Here is a 16,894-nt window from a genome sequence, read left to right on the forward strand (position 1 = left end):
GCCACTCCGATGTCTGTTGTCTGGGAGAAGAACTTGGTGAGAAAGCCCAAATTTCGTCTGGAAAAAAAGTGGAATTACGGATGACGAAGACAGACCCGTCGCTCCAGCCGCCAAGCGTCCCTCCTGGTTGGAAATCTGGGAATGGCTAAGAGGATCGGAAAGCCGGCGACCCCCGTCCAAGGTAACCGCGCATCTTTTTTGTTACTTTATTGTATTTGCATGCCGAATTTTAGATTTCCGTGCGAATGCGGTTGGAGAAGCGGCCTGCATTTTTTAAAATGAAACGCGTTTCAGAAAGGCAGCAGCCGCCCCTCTTTTGTTTAGAATCCCATAGTCTGTTCTTTGCCAGGGCGACCAGAAGGGTTCACCGAGAGGACACATTTTCCATCCCACTAATTGTTTTTTTAAGAGATGAAGTCTGACCCTCAAACTCTTGACCTGTGAGACAGTGTACTGTGCAGGCCCCAGCTCCGGGCTCTAGCGGCCTCTCACACATTCCCCCCATCCATCGTCTCTTATGCATCCTGTACTGATGACTTGCAGATTGAAACACGCTGGCATTATGCATAGCTATACTTAGGCTATTTGCTAGTTAAATATCATCAAAGTCAGTCTTTGCCGTTAAAACTGTTACTTTAATACAACAGCTCTTTCTAGTTTTTAAAATGCGCAGAATGGAAACAATTGAAACGTTCAAATTAAGATATTAGTTTTTTAATTGCTGTGGAACCCAATTGCGAGTAATGGACGTGTGTAAAACCGTTATAAAACGTGGAAAGATTGTCTTGTGTCCACATTTAATATATGAGTTTGGCTTCATAGCAAATAATGCCTCGCGGATTCAAAATGGCGGCTGGTTGTCTATATTGCTCCATTTGATGGCGGAGGAGGCCATCTTGTTTTTGGACTGGATCTCGGACTGTTTAACAGCACCTCTTCTTAATGCTTTCATACCTTCGTTTTGCTGCCTCAAAGGGGTCTTTTGTGTAACATTAAGGATGTGACCCTCATACCGCCACAAATGCATACATTTTTAAAGAGGTGTGGACTTAAATAGAAATAATCTAGATATATATGATTTTAGAATAAAATAAACTTATGTTTTCAGGAAGTCTAAAATCGCTGGTCTTTATGTGGAAAACGTGAAAGTTAATGTTCTTTTTTCAGGAGGCCTCAATGCTGAATGTGACAGCCCCTCACTTCTGCTATCAGCTTTTTGGTGGGCTACACACAAAACTCGCTGGACGCCATAACTGTTACTGATGCCCTTACACAACAGATGTTTATCCCTGGTATCCTATGCACTGGGATTTGAACCCACAATGTATTTAATGTTTTCGATTTTAAATGTATTTGATGAGGACAGCCATGTCTCGATAGAGAGTGGACTATTATTTATTTGACTGCTATTAACAGGAAACGTGTGTCTTGTTCATTGCTCTGGTTTCCTTGGAGCCCTTTGTCAGTTTCCATCTAGATTGTTGTTGAGTTATATCACTTGCAATGTTGTGCCTTCGTGTCAGTCATTGTACATAAACTTCCAAACCAAAGAGGTCGGTTCATGAGTTGTAACAGCCCGGATCAGGGCAGCAAACAGGCGCGGCGCGCCTCTATCTTGACCCACGGCTCCTTATTTTAACCTGCACCGCCCCATTAGGCCTTCCTGTTGTGGACTTGGATTGCTGGATGCTAGGGTTCTGGTGCAAAACAGACCATCAGCTCCCTGCACTGGCAACGCTTGAGCTGTGGAGGGGTGTCTTAAATTACACACCATGTTTGTTCTTGACAACACAAGGCAGGAGAATAGATTTTTTTTGACATGTGACATGAACATGCCTGTGGTAGGCCCTGTGGAATCCGAACATAAAACCACAATTCCACAATAACTCGGACAGGCTAAGCATTCAGGCAAGAACAGATTCAACCAAGAGAATTATATGGTATATAATATAGCTACATAAACACAGAGCATTTCTAAACCACATAATTGCAGAACTAGGATACAATTACAATGCCACCGTTGCCTGTGTGATCGAAAGGATGACACACTTGTAGAATTGGCACATCAGACTATTCATAATTGCATCTGCTGCTTTTTTGTGCAAGTATTTAGAAAATCAGCGTCAAGCACTTTTTTTGGAGGGTGCATGGCAATGCACACTGTTCACTGACTGTGTCAACTCGTGAAGAAGAGCTGAAAAAGAGGAGTATTCTGTTTATAAATCACTGGCATCCATTATTCGAGTCTAGGTCCTAAGCCTTGATGTCTATGCTTGCACATAGATGGTTGCCTTTCACCTGTAGCTGATGAATCCTTTGCTCAACAGTAGAAGGCATGTCAACAAATAGACACATTTTGTAAAATGATTACACCTTAAAGGTCCCATACAGTGACGTTTTGTTTTTAATCTCTAGGGGCAGAATTGCGATTTTCAACACAACATCCTCCACACACCACATTTGCATTGCTCCACCTACGTACGTGCTCCTCGTTTAGTTGTGAAATCCATGTTTTTGGTGGTGTGTTTGTAGTGTATTAAATCTTCTGCTGCAGGAGCAAGGGGCCATGGAGCGATGGTGGCTGAAGACACACAAACAGGAGTGGCTGTGTGTACTGTCAGCTCTTCAGGGGTTTCACACGGAGGTTACTTGTGGCACAATATTAAGACATTTGCTGACAATGTGAGGGCGAGGTTAGTAGAACTGGCATCAGGACGGCACTTCAGACGTCGAAGTATCTTCCTGTGCATGTTGTCATGTTTGGGAAACTGCTACCCAAGCCACTGACATCTGACCCAAGAAGCAAATTCTGGTCACATGGTAGAACATAACCAAAGCCCTTTTCACTTGCACACGCTTCTGGACTTTATCACAGTCCAATTTTAACTGTTCTTTTTAAGTATCACGACTTTAAGAATACAGAGAGGCCAGGACCGAGAGACATATTGAGTGGCAGCCGGGTCTTATCAATTTTGAATTTTCCCAAATATTTTATAGTACCCAAAAATGAGCCATCTTGTATTTTAGCCTTTATATGAGAATTACATGCACTGAACCCGTTTCTTAGGGAGTATATTTGGCAAAGTAGGGCACATGGCATTTGTATCTGTAATAATCTTAGATGTAGCCCGGAGACAGCTTTAGCTCTACCACAAGCCTCATGTAATGAAAAATTAATAAATAAAAAATGAATATATATAAACAAAGGAGGTCTGGGTCAACCCTCTTCATCCATTGGTCTGTTCAATTGTCAATCACATCTTGCCTCTGCCCAGCACTGACTACAATATGGCACAATGGGTCATGCCACTTCAGCGTTCGGCTATCTCACAGTCTAAGTGACAGCATTTTCGATGATATCCATTTAAAAAGAAATGCACCTCCATGCAAGGGCTGGTGGACCAGTGCTTTATTTACCAATTTTTTTATTTTTACCTCTTTTCATTTTTTAGTACTCCCTGTGTGTTTCAACTATATCTTCAGGATACAGTAATTCAAAGCCAATAGCACCTTTTTGTGCCTATAAATTTCCTAATTTCCTCTGATGTGCATTATACTTAAACAATAGTTTCTCTACCTGTTTGAAGTACACATGCCTATGAGGAAGATCTGTGCCGCTCTATTCAAATTATTTGCAATAGTTACTTTATTTTTAAATTTAACACTTTAATTACAAGCATATGTTTTCGTTGTTTTATTCTTTTTAATTTGTGGAATATGCTTGCAAGTTGAAAGATAACAAATGTAACCATCGCATCAGCTTGCCAAGGACCGACCTATTGGCTTTGCCAGGGCTTGTCTTCACCTGTGTTGTGTCACTTACTGCCTTTGGAAAAAAACATAAGCATTACAACTACATTTTGTAGAATTCCGTCTTGCATCACAGGCGCCATAGTCTGCAATTGTAGCCTTACTCCTTTGTTCAGTGTTCAACTCGCATTAGTACATGAATTCCTAGGACATGCATGCACGGTTCTGTGATACAGAACACGGGACGGTGAGAGAGTCCAAAGGAGAAGAAAGAGAGCAAGAGATAGGGACGGAAAAGGCCGAGGGAGAGAGAGCTAGAGACAGAAAAAGCACAGAGAGTCAGACAAAAAAGAGAGCTAGAGATAGAGACTGAAAAGAGACAGACATTAAAGAGAGCAAGAGATAGAGACAGAAAAGGCCGAGAGAGACAGATATAAAAGAGAGCAAGAGATAGAGACAGAAAAGGCAGAGAGAGACAGAGATAGAGAGAAGAGTAGAGAGACAGAGGCAGTGCATTATGGAGAGATAACAGAAAGAGGGAGAGAAAGGGGAGCCAGAAATATGAAAATGGAGAGCAGGGTAAGAGGGTATGAGGACGAGAGAGGACAGAAAGAAAGAAAGAGAGAAACAGAGCTGGTGAGTACATCAAGATGGACTAGAAAGAAGGAGAAAGGATCCCGAGATAGGGAGGGATACACATATTGAAGGGGGGGGGGGGGGGGGGTAGAGGTGAGGCAAAAGAGCCACTTCAAGGCACATAGGTAAACAGAGAGAGTAGCCCTACCTTGCCATCGAGGGGCTCCATTAACATGATAATAAACCATGTATGTGGCCCATGTCCCGTGCTTTGACAATGTCCCAGGACCCCTAGATGGCGTTATAGAGCCTTCAGCCTCACGCTTTGGATACTTCACCATTAGCATGGCATGAAAAATATATATTTTTTCCTTTAAGGATTACTGAAAGTAAATTGCTTTACATGGAATGGAGCAAAGACATTTTGTTTATGTAATTCAATATTTGTAGATTTAGTCCAATGATTCCATGATACTTTATAGACATAAGGCCTGATTTAGATCTCAGTGGAGGGGTTATTCCTTCACAATGGTGACGTATATCCCGTCCGCCGAAATATAAATCCCATAGGATATAATGTGATTTATATTTCAGCGGACAGGATATACGTCACCGTTTTGACGGAGTAACCCGTCCACCAAGATCTAAGTCAGGCCCATAGTTATGAAATCCGCTCATTACAATATCAAGCCAAAGACAGGTAGTTGAATGCATGGATTTTTTGTGTTTATTTATGTTTCCTTGGTGGATTGCTTAGTCAGCAAGAGGCATTGCTTATGTTAACCGCTTAACCCCGGAGCGAATTCTGCTGTGGCGCGGCGGTTTGAGAAAGTGGGAGGGGCGCGTTGGCCAACGGACGTGCGCAGCACTAGCCAGGTAGTGCTCACGACGGCCATTGGCCGACGGGAGCACGGAAGGGGTTAACAGTGTTTTGATTGTTTTATATTGTCATTCAAAAAAATGCACATCTAGAAACGATTTCAGTCACTACAAGAGTATTAGCTTGATAACTTCATTTTAAAGGTTTCTGATTAGTTAAACCCCTCATTGTTATGAATAATGTAATTCCCTTTAGTTATGGGAATCATCGATGCGCATGACATCATTCATGTGAGGTCTAGTTTTGGAATTGCTCCTGTTGGAGCAATAAGGTTAGCCAAGCGGAGTTAGATGCCAGCGGCCAAGGGCACTTATTTGGTAGACGCTGGCACAGAAAGGGGCAGAATTTAGCAGCATTTACAGGACTTGTGCAGTGCATGGTGTGGAGACCAAGGATGCTGTAGGCTTATGGTCTTGTTAGCTGTGGCCACATCTAAGGAGCCGGCGCGAGTCGTAGATGCAGGACTGCAACTGTTCAGGCGATGATCTGAAAGGCATTCAGTGTGGACAGTGGCATGGCAATAAGTCTATCTCGGCTGAAGGCAATGAGACGACTGCAATGGCAAGGACACGTTAAAATCCCGGGGTAAGGTTGACACAGTAGTGCTGATTTATATATATATGGACAATATGGATACTGACAAACCATATTGCTTCATCTACTCGGAGGGCAACTTGGAAGATGTTAATGGTGCTTTATATATTCGGCCAATGAGGACTCCAACAATAGTACTTTGCACACTCTGGGTTAGAGGTGGGGGTAAAGTGGAATCTGCAAATAAGAGTTGATATATTAAGGGATAACCTGGAAAAGGTCAATGGTGATTTAAAACCCCCCCCACATATTTAGTTGTTCTGCGTATTTCTTTCAATATTCAATACTCAAACCAACCTATCAGTGAACCGTTGATTTTTGTCGTCTCATGCCGCCGGCATGGTATTGAGATCTTCTCTTGAGACTGGATCAGCACTCAATGCAATTCTTGTAGAGTAAGGTGCTCCCTTAGGGAGTTTTTTCCTCATTTTTGTAAAATGTTTACTCTTGTGGAGTCGAATCATAAATATTTAGAAGACCCTCAAATTATTGGTGTAGTAAGGACAGCATGATACTCTTACTCATTCGTCTTCATCTATGTCACATTTTCTTCTTATTTGTAACCAACATCCCTGGTTTGTTTTAGCTCTGACATTCATAGAAGGAGGATGGCTTGATCCCTTTGGTGGACTTAGTGCCAATCTTCTTCTTCTTGCCGGTTCATCGCTTGTTGATATCGTTTAAGTATGAATGGAATGGAGGCAAACCTATATGAAACACAGAGGTGGGGTCAAGTGGTCATATTCTTTGTTCCGCCTAATTGCTATTACTCTATACATCACAGTCTGACAGACATTTACCCTTGATATGCATACAATCTGTCAAGCCAATGAATAGTTTAAATTTCAATTGTTTAAATTTTATTTATGTAGCGCTCACTACCCCTGATGAGGCATCGAAGCTGTTTACAGCAAGTAGCATGCTATGCCGGATCCCAAAGTTAGTGGTCAGTCCATTAGTTATAGGGGTTATTTTTGCATGATCGTTACAGGCATTCCCACCAGTTTCTTTGTGGTACATTATTAACACAGATGTGATCATTAGAGGGGGCTATATGGGAAGCAATTGCTTCTTGGAATTAATAAGATAATTATGGCTTCCAAAAAGAGATTAAAATGGATAAGCATGATATTTAGAGTAACTTGAATGCAAAAGAGACAGGCAGAAGGAAGAAGGAAAACAGTGGCAGACTTAAAAGAAATTAGGGATGGAACTAAATAAAAGTTTGATAGAATGTCAATTTGTCGTGCAGGATTTTAAGGAATATAGTAGGTGGAGAATTTGTGCAAGCAATTTGTGAATGTAAACCTGTTGAAAGAAACACTTTTAAATTCTGTTCCTAAGAAATGTACCTTACCCAATCTTCGTAGAGGCACTTAAGAGGTGACACGGATACTTCCACCAGTTACTGTGAAAAGGAAGCCCAGTGCTTGTTGAGACCCCTTTACTGTCAAGCATTGGTACAGATAAGCACATTCCATTTCCCAGCGATGAGGAAGTCAAGCTGTATTGTGTAACAGAGTAACTTCCATTCATCTTCTTGGCAGCACTGTACACTCAGAAGGGAGAGAACATCAATAAATGTGAGATATAGAAACTGGGACCTATATCAATGCTTTATTTATATCCAATACAGATTAAATCTACTCTTGGAGTATCAACCTGTTTCTGCTTTTCCAGGGAATTCAATCTGAGGCATTCCTCAGGAAAGCATATTCTTTTAAGCTCCCAATAATTCCCCCTACTTCTTGTTCAAATGCAATACATTTATGTGTAATTCATTAAAATGCCACTCCCCGGAAGTGCCCATTTCAATGCCACAGAGCAAAGAGGCAGAGGAATTGCCAGGATAAGCAAGTCATTAAAAAAGGCACTTCCCACCTTCCAGGTTTGAGCTACCTGTCCAGAATTCATTGCTCCTTGAAATTTCAGAAAATCTCCACAAGAGGGCGGGGTTAGGGGTTTTGGTCGGTCCTGAAATTATGCCTATGAAAAAAAGATATGATTTTGCTACTAGAGTGCCACACACCTGTAATGTGGCAATGCATACACCTTTTCATATATTACTAATACAATTATTGTACAACAAGAAGTAGGAAAGCATGACTGTTAGAAAGTGGGTTTCTTTTGCAGTCCCCCCCAACTTTTTGCCAAAATTCTGACGCGCTTTGACTTAATGTGCCCTAGGTCCCTGCCAATCAGGTTCCCAGGGCCTGTGTTCTTCCCCAAAACTGTCCCTTTGTCTCCACAATTGCCACATCTCTGGCCCACATGGAAGTCCCTTGTAAAAGATACCAATGGCCGTGTGACCAGAGAGGGTCTCTAAGGGCTGAGCATGTATTTTGCCACTCTCGGAGGCACCTCACCTAACACATAAACACTGCCATTGCAGGTTTGGTGCTTTGGTACAGACAAAACTGAGGAGTCGCCATGGTATGTATGAACAACAAGAGAGAGAGGGTAGAGACACACTCTTATTTCCCCTATATCACAACAAAAACAACAAAAGAGTGTATACGAAGGAGAAAACGAGAAAAAGATATATGTAAGGAGTCCAAAGAAAAGGAACTCACAATGTGTAAAAGTGCCCTAAACAAATCCATCTGGTGTATAAAATGAACCCTCACTCACCAACCTGGTTGATGACATGCTTCATCATAGGGTTCCACCAGAGGTGCCTACTGCACCTCTGGTGTGCTTCAACCAACCAACCAGAAAAAATAAATTCAATGTGATGAGTGCACAGTATGAATAGTGTCAATTAAAAAGTGCACAGGATTCGACCACAAGAAATTTTAATGACGACGAACCTGGTACTGTTTAAAAACAAATGTAGAAGCGGATAATTTCAACTGACATTAACTTGGTCAGATATATCCTATTATAATTGGGTCGACATGTTCCAGCCTCTAGACGTCATTGCACGAAGTTTTCTTCAGGACCTATTAAACACACAGTCCCGCTTTTGCTGCTCTGCCACCACCGATCCTTCATTGCTGCCTCCGGTCCTAGGAAGAGGACCACAACGACCATACTGCCTGCCGCACTCTTTGGCGCCCTCCAACAGCGTCACAAACAGCGCCTGGAGGCACTTTAAAAACGGACGCGGGCTCCCGCAGCGCGGGTCCCGCTTTTGCTGCTCTGCCACCACCGATCCTTCATTGCTGCCTCCGGTCCTAGGAAGAGGACCACAACGACCATACTGGGGGCTTTCCATTGACTCTCTTGCTGCAGACCAGCTAAACAGCATAACACGCACTCACCAGGGCTCTGCATCAGCGGATAGCGGACGGGGCGCCAACGCTGTGTGTCTCCCCCGCCGCCCAACAAACATCGCGGGCCACAGTTAGGGGAGACTACAGCTCCCGTGATCCTCAGCGGCCCACCTCATTTCCGGCCAACAGCGCGCCCGGAGGCGCTTGATAAACAGCGGCTCCCTCCGCGTCGCGGGACGCGCGCGGGCGTCGCCGGGCTGAGCCCGGGCAGAGGGCGGGCCGTCTGTGGCCGTCCGGAGCCAGAGGAGGCCGGGTCGGGCCACCCACCTTTGCTGTGTTACCTAGATCTCCTGTTAAAGTATCCTAGATTTGTGGGACCAAGGCTATTGCCTCCTCATTGTTCCATACTGACTGGCTGAAGACAGCGGACGGTAAAGACCTATCTTCCTTCTAATACACCTTGAGCCGTACCGCGTAATTTGTCCACTTCGTGTTGCAACCTTTCTACCTTGTAAAATGGAATCACGTAAAAGCACAGCGGGCACATTAGATGCCTATCTATTGAGAGCAGAATCCCTAATTATTCAGGAAATTCAAACCACTGAAAGGAGGCTTTCATTAGAACCCTCTACGAGATCAATCAGAACCTCTGATGTTTTAAACCCACCTTCAGTGACCAAATCACCCACTAGGACAACGGTCACTGAACTTTCGGATCATTCCCCCCTAACCTCACCGGGTCGAAAAGGAACTTTGCAAGAAGTCACCCCTCCAAAATCAACCCCTAACACGAGGGTAAGCCAAAACCAAACCGAGCACCGGGGGGGGGGGGGGGGGGGGCATATAGAAAAGGCCAACCTCCCAAAACGGGGAAGACCTCTTTCCACCAAGCTACCTGCGACATGGGTACACAAACAGAGGAAAAAAATCTACTTCCCCATTCACAATTAGTTACCCTTGGCGAAACGATTAAGCTATCAGTACAAAACAGTGTCAAGGCAATTCAATCAGCAGTCAGTCATGACATAGAAGATAAACTTGGTGAAATGATCTCCTTACTTTCTTCGGTTTTTGAAGACAAATTTGTCCAACTTACAAAAACGCTACTTGATGGCATAAACCGATTACATTTCCCTAATATACCGCCCGTATCTAGCCAATCTGACCTCCAACTAGAACGGAACACACCTTCCTTAATAGTACACTCTAATAACCCTACCATAAACATTCCTATTACTTCCCCTATAATAAGACCACTGAATAATCAGGGCACAAAGGGAGCTTCTAGATCAAATACCGCAGCGGAACCACCCGCGCGATCTCCAGCAACCCTAAATCACAATAAAAGGGCAGTTCCCACAACTTCCACAATCCCAAATAAAGACTGCTTAAACTTACCACCGGCTGCTCGGCCATATGTCTTGGTCCTAACAAACGTTCCGCCTTTACAAAAAGATACAATAGAAACATGGGTTTCACTAAGGAATAAGGTCACCAACTGGCTCACTAAAAACACCTACTTCCACCCAAGGCACATAAACCAGATCCTGATGGTGAGAAGAGTAGGTTGGATTGGTGACTCTCATAAAAAAAGTCCCGGAGACTGTATAGTCGTAAACTTAAGGTCACCAGGCTTAGTTCGCTCCCTTCTTAGGATTAACAGGGCAACAACACACGAAACTACAAACATCAACCTGGTGTCACTCGACTTTTTCTATCTTAGCGAGCAAACAAATGCCCATAGAGGGAACGGGTGCATTCTTACTCAAAATAGATTTGAACTACTTACTACACTAGAGGAGGTGGACTGACAGTCAACACCATTAGATAATCCCGCCCTTCCAACCGTTACTCCGACTCTTCCCACACCAATCGGACATACTGACTCAAATCTCGATAACGGCAATATTTTGGTCCCTCCTCTTCCCAATTACCCAATATCTACAAACCAACTAGAGATCTCTTTTTACCCTGACTATATCAACATCCTTGAAAATACTTCCCCTGTGACAGCTAGTTCTTGCAGGGAGGACGACATTAGTCCTACTGAGGACTCTCTCGCGCCCAAGTCAATTACCCCCAGGACCTCCATTAGACGTAAGGAAAAACACTCACTCCTAAATATAACATTCTGGAATATATCGGGCCTTCATTTAAAGATCCAAAACGAAGAATGGGTCAAATTCATCAAAGAAAGCGAAATTCTCGCTTTCCAGGAGACATGGGTAACCACCCCTATTCACATAAATGGATTTAAGACCTTCTTCAGCCCAGCACTCCCCTCAACATCCGGCAGAGCAAAGGGCGGACTAACCATTTATGTCTCAAACCTAATACCAACTCTGAAAGCCCACACCCTTAAAATCGAGCCACAATACCAGATTATATGTCTAAACATAACTAGAATGCCACCTATTCTAATAGTTAACATCTACAACAACCTTTCGGATGCTAGCTTCACGTAGGTCATTAAAGAAATCCGTGACTGCCTACAAAAACAACTCAATCTTAGTAAAGGCAACGAACCAATAATAATTTGGGGGGGGATTTTAATTTGACTTTATGCAAGAGCACCCTAAATGGTAATTGTGGTCACATGGACCACCTACAAAACAACATTTCTCATTTCTCACATTCTCACAAGGGGTCCCTTTTGAACGAGACCATGATCCTCCTTCAGTTGGCCTTTGCAAATGAACTCACTGCCCCTACAACTCCCTTTGCCTCAACCTTTAACGGTAGAGGACTATCCTCCTGTATTGACTTTATTCTGGCAGGGAACACTCCCCCGAACCTGATCACCGAGGTCATCACTCATGACTGTGCATTCAGCGACCATTTCCCACTGTCTGTTACTATCCAAACCACTGCTTCAAGAAAAAACGCCGAAACAATATACCATGAGGAACATATTTCCATGTCCCGTTTAAACGGCTACGCACTTAAATGGTCAAATATCGATCCGGCTGCCATCTTAGAATCTGTAATTAATGCGGCTCGTCCAGCCTTTGAAGTCTGCTTAACGGAGACGTCACCCCCTGCCGAGATTGTGGCCAATTATGAAAAAATAACATCAGAGGTAAAGAACGCCCTGACAGTGCACCCTAGGGGGCAAAAAACATTAAAGGATAAACCTAAGTTCAGGTGGTTCAATTCAGTATGCTCCAGAGCCCATAAAAACCTCAAAAATACCCTAAAAAATCCCCAAGAAATACCCTTGAGGTTTCTTTAGCTAGGCAAACATATATTAAAGCAGTAGCTTCTAGGAAAAAGGAACTAAAAGAAGAACACTGGACCGCTTTACATGACAGCTGCCAAAATAAAGATTCGGTTACGTTCTGGTAGATCGTAAATTCCTCCTTTTTGACGGGACCAAAAGCCAGTGGTACATTTGAAACAACTATTACCGAACAAGAATGGGTCACCCACTTCTCAAATTTTTTTCAATCCCGGCAGGGCAATCCCCACAGACCCACAGCTCACCAATGGTCCGAACCAACCCATTAACAATGAACTTCAACCTCGCCGAGGTGGAGCTGGCCCTGAACGTTAGCAGATCAGGAAAGGCCCCGGGACCTGACGCGGTTCCCATGGACCTATACAAATCAAATATCGATTTCTGGGCCCCCCTGCTACTAAACGTTTTAGAGGCGCTGGGACAAGTAGGACTACCAACTTCCTGGTCAGATTCGATCCTAGTCCCCATATTTAAAAAGGGAAATAGGAACAGTCCTGCGTGCTACAGACCTATATCCCTACTGGATTCCTTTGGTAAAGCAGTAGGTAGAATTCTTCTAGCCCGCCTACAAAACTGGGCTGAGACAAATAACATTTTATCTGACCTACAGTTCGGCTTCAGGGAAGGAAGAGGTACCATAGAACAGGTCCTCAACCTCACCCTCTTGAGAGGGAAGTATGTCCATGCAAAGGGTGGCAGTCTTTACATGGCATACGTTGACCTATCCGCTGACTTTGACTGCGTAGACCACAACAAGCTTTGGACTGTCATGATACAACTGGGAATTGATACCAACCTGGTCAACTATATTAGAGAAATCTATTCGAATACCACCACCAGAGTAAGATATGGCTCAGGGGGGCAGTTAACGCCATCCTTTGGAATTGAGCGGGGGGTTAGGCAAGGCTGTGTCCTGGCTCCCTTTCTTTTTAACATATACACTAACGGGCTAGAAGCAGCCTTGCTTAAGGGTAGCCAGGACCAACCACACATCCAATTACGCCCAATCCCCGCCCTTCTTTATGCGGATGACGCAGTCATACTCGCCCGCACCCCCCTTGAGTTACAACAGGCACTGGTTAGATACACAAATTTCATGAACCACCTGGACTTAAACATCAACGCCAAAAAGACCTTCATAATGGCCTAAGGTAAACAACCACGTACAATTAAAAATATCTATTTAAACGACACCAAAATAGAACATACCACCACCTATCCCTATCTGGGAGTCGTAATAGATAACAAAACCACCTGGAAAAGCGCCATAGAGAGCAGAAACTTACAATTTTTAAAAGCAACTACGGCCTTGAGAGTGTTCGCCCGGAGACTGGGCAAAAGAGCATCTAAGGAAATGTTAGACATTTACAACTCAAAATGCCTTAGTACGGCGATTTACGGGGCTGGGATATGGGGCAGTGCACGAGTCGCCTCAATCCAAAAGACTGAGAATTCCTTTTTGAAATTCCTTTTGGCAGCCCCGTCGTCCACTTCGACTTTTATTATCCACAGCGAATTGGGCCTTCCATATATCACAGATGTTATACGAATGCAGCCTATTCTTTTATGGCATCGCATCTGGTCTACACCGGAACTAAAATTCACCCAGGCACTCATTTCTGATTGCATGAAATTGGAGCACGGATCACACATTACCTGGCTCGTATACGTTAAAAATTTTCTAACGGATTTAGGACTTGATTATCTTTTTACTAACCCTCAAAAAATTAACATAATCCCTAGAAAGAGATTGCGTGACATGTGTACAAGCCATTTAGCAGCCTTGCGCCTGGCACTTAAAATAAACAAAAATTCCGTGCAAATGTCTCTTCCAATCCAGACAACTGACCAAATAGAGCCTTACCTGAACTCCACTCTAAGTAACTACGAGAAATTCCTATTGACCAGATTGCGACTGAACATATTCCATCGCCTAATCACCTTCCCTGTGATTAATGACTGGACCCCCCAATTGACGCTTTGCCCCTGTGACGACCTCTCCGCCCAATCGACATTGCATGTAATTATGTTTTGTAAATTTTACGCAGAGCCAAGAAAGTTATACTTAATCCCGTTTCTGAAACACTTGGGCCTAACTCAATGTCGACCAGCTCTTATGGCCCTCCAAATGCTAGAAACAGAAATATTGGCAACAAACATGGCAAAGTTCCTAAAATTCTGTGTGCGACACAGAACAAACCTCTAAAGGGAAATTTGCCCCCTTTTTTGTTCTTAACATTCAAAATCAGACGGCTCTCATGAACCACTTAAACCTTCCTTACGATGAACTGGGATTAGCCCCCCTATGCATCTTAAACTTGCTAGTGGGGGGTTTGTTCTTCTTCGACCGTCTGAATATTTTTACTGTACTTTTATTATTCTTATTCTAGTCATTGTTAAACCTCTTTTTAATTCTATATGAATATCTCTTATCTGCCGCTTTTGCACTTACTGCCATTTAGTCAGGTAAAAACAACTTACCTTTTTTATCAATGTTATATGTATATTTTGTAAAAGTCCTTTTTTTATATGTAAATGCTTTTATGGTATGTAATTGCCTTACCGAATAAAGCTTTTCATTCATTCACACAGTCACCTGGGCGGTATAAGCTCAGTAAGGCTTACCCTAACCTCAGGTGAAAGACAAAACCGAATTAAATAACGGTTTTAGCAGAAGCCTTCGAGAATTTCCCAAAAGCCTTGAAGTGTCTGTAAAAAAACAACATAAACGTCTAGTACATATATATATTGTTAATACCAGATCATTGTTTTATATACGCATCTCAAACACTAGAGGAGATACTGAAAAAATTGTGGGGGAGCACAAATGCACATTCTTACAAAATTATTAAGTTTAAACAGACGGTGACATAAATCTATGTCTCACTGTCTTTCAAATGAAAACAGAACGAGAGAAACAAACATTGTATGCTAATCTCAATGTATTCATCAATAGAAACGGATCTTTTCATCATTTCTATCGTTCAATTAAATACTAGGTGACGAAAGAATTTACTCAAAACCATATACTGGTAAACCAAATGTGTAGAGAAAGCACCAATAGTAAAATGGTACAAACACCCCACTTTGGAAGTCAACATGAAGAACAAACAGGGCTTACGTGTATTTGTAAGAAACAACGCTCCTTAGGCATACGGACGGGTGGCGGGACTACAGAACAACTGCAATTTAAAAGAAACGTAAGGATTACTCAAAAGTTCATCGTCCCGCTAAATCATAATTATGTTAAAAAAGGGGAGGACCGCTGAAGAAAGAACAGAATTTCACGCGGTATGTACTTAGTCCAAGTCCCCTGCCAGGCAGATCCACCTATGTGATCCCCCCGTGCCCGGAGTCGTTTACGGACTGAGAAGTCCGTGTTTAAATAGAAAAGGAACGGCCTAATGACGGGAAACCTCCACAGATCTCAGGTGAGCAGCTCCCGAAATCACGTGACCGTCCTTGGTAATGAATGTCAAAAATCGAGAAGGGACTAACCTCCCCGTCTCAAGATATAGAACTAGTACGTCAACCTTTGTATTCTTTAGCCCAATGTCAAACTTTATTAGCAACCATGAGCATGCATTTGTAGATTAGCAGCGTAACCGCATGACAAATCATCATGGAAAATACCGAATTCAACAATGAAAGGCGTGAATCTGTACCAAACATGGATGAAAATGTCAATGGCAATATTATCGGAAAAGATCGCTTGACTGTGTTAAAATCGCTTGACTGAATTAAAAGTTTAAAATCTCTCAGAGAAGGGCTATTTTCAGAGAAGGTGGGGGACAACCCAAATCAGTATTGGTACTTTTGCATGAAAGGATAATATCCACGTGCAATGAAAGTACTGCCTACCCTTTCGGGAATGTGTTAAACATGAAAATAAAAATAAAGAAGGTGAGGTTTTAGTGGAGCCAGGAACCCTAGTTGCTGCGCCTCATCACTGTTCCCCACGGAATATTTTCATTGAGCCCCACCAGCTGTGTAGACATGCGATAAATCCACCGCTGTTCTTTTTCAAAGAGCAAATTGGGTGAATTGGGCCCTGACTTGATTTGTTCTATAATCGTCCAATGTAGATCATCCACAGGGTGATTGAAACGCAAGAAATGTTCAGTCAATTTAGTTGTGTTTCTTTTACAACGAATATTACTGCGATGTTCAACTATACGCTGTTTAATCTTACGTGTGGTCATCCCTACATAATTTAAATGACACGGACACGTGATCAAATATACCACATCAGAGGTGTTACAATTGGTGTGACCACGCTGAGTCCAAATTTTGTCCTTTTCCAAAGCTAATGTCTTAGTGGGTGTAGTCAGATGACACACACTACATGAACCACACGGGAAGTGTCCCGAGACTGGTGGGAGACCCCAAGCATTAAGGACAGAAGGATCTCCGTCGTTCATCATAATTCTAGGTCTTGTATGGACCAAGGAATCCTTAATACTTTTGGCCTTTTCATATGAAAAAAGGGAGTTTTCCCATTTTAAGTTGTTACTTGTAAGGATCCCCCAGTGTTTTTTTAATGGACTTGGAAATAGCATTTGATGCAACATTATAGGTAGTCACACATGTGAGGGGTACGTCCGTTGTATCTTTTATAGAAGCCTGCAAGAGGATTTCCCT

At 43.0% G+C, this 16,894-nt stretch overlaps 1 protein-coding gene across 2 annotated transcripts in view; it reads left to right on the plus strand.

Annotated features, from left to right (window-relative positions):
• The window catches only part of HOXA3 (homeobox A3), a 130,666-nt gene that overhangs the window by 34,277 nt on the left and 79,495 nt on the right, over nt 1-16,894 (plus strand). For both annotated transcript variants that reach the window (XM_085631628.1, XM_085631627.1), the window contains exon 2: nt 2-181. The gene's annotated coding sequence lies outside the window, so the exon portion shown is untranslated. The remainder of the gene's footprint in view (nt 1; nt 182-16,894) is intronic.

This window comes from Triturus cristatus, chromosome 10 (genome assembly GCF_964204655.1).
Source record: "Triturus cristatus chromosome 10, aTriCri1.1, whole genome shotgun sequence".
Taxonomy (NCBI): domain Eukaryota; kingdom Metazoa; phylum Chordata; class Amphibia; order Caudata; family Salamandridae; genus Triturus; species Triturus cristatus.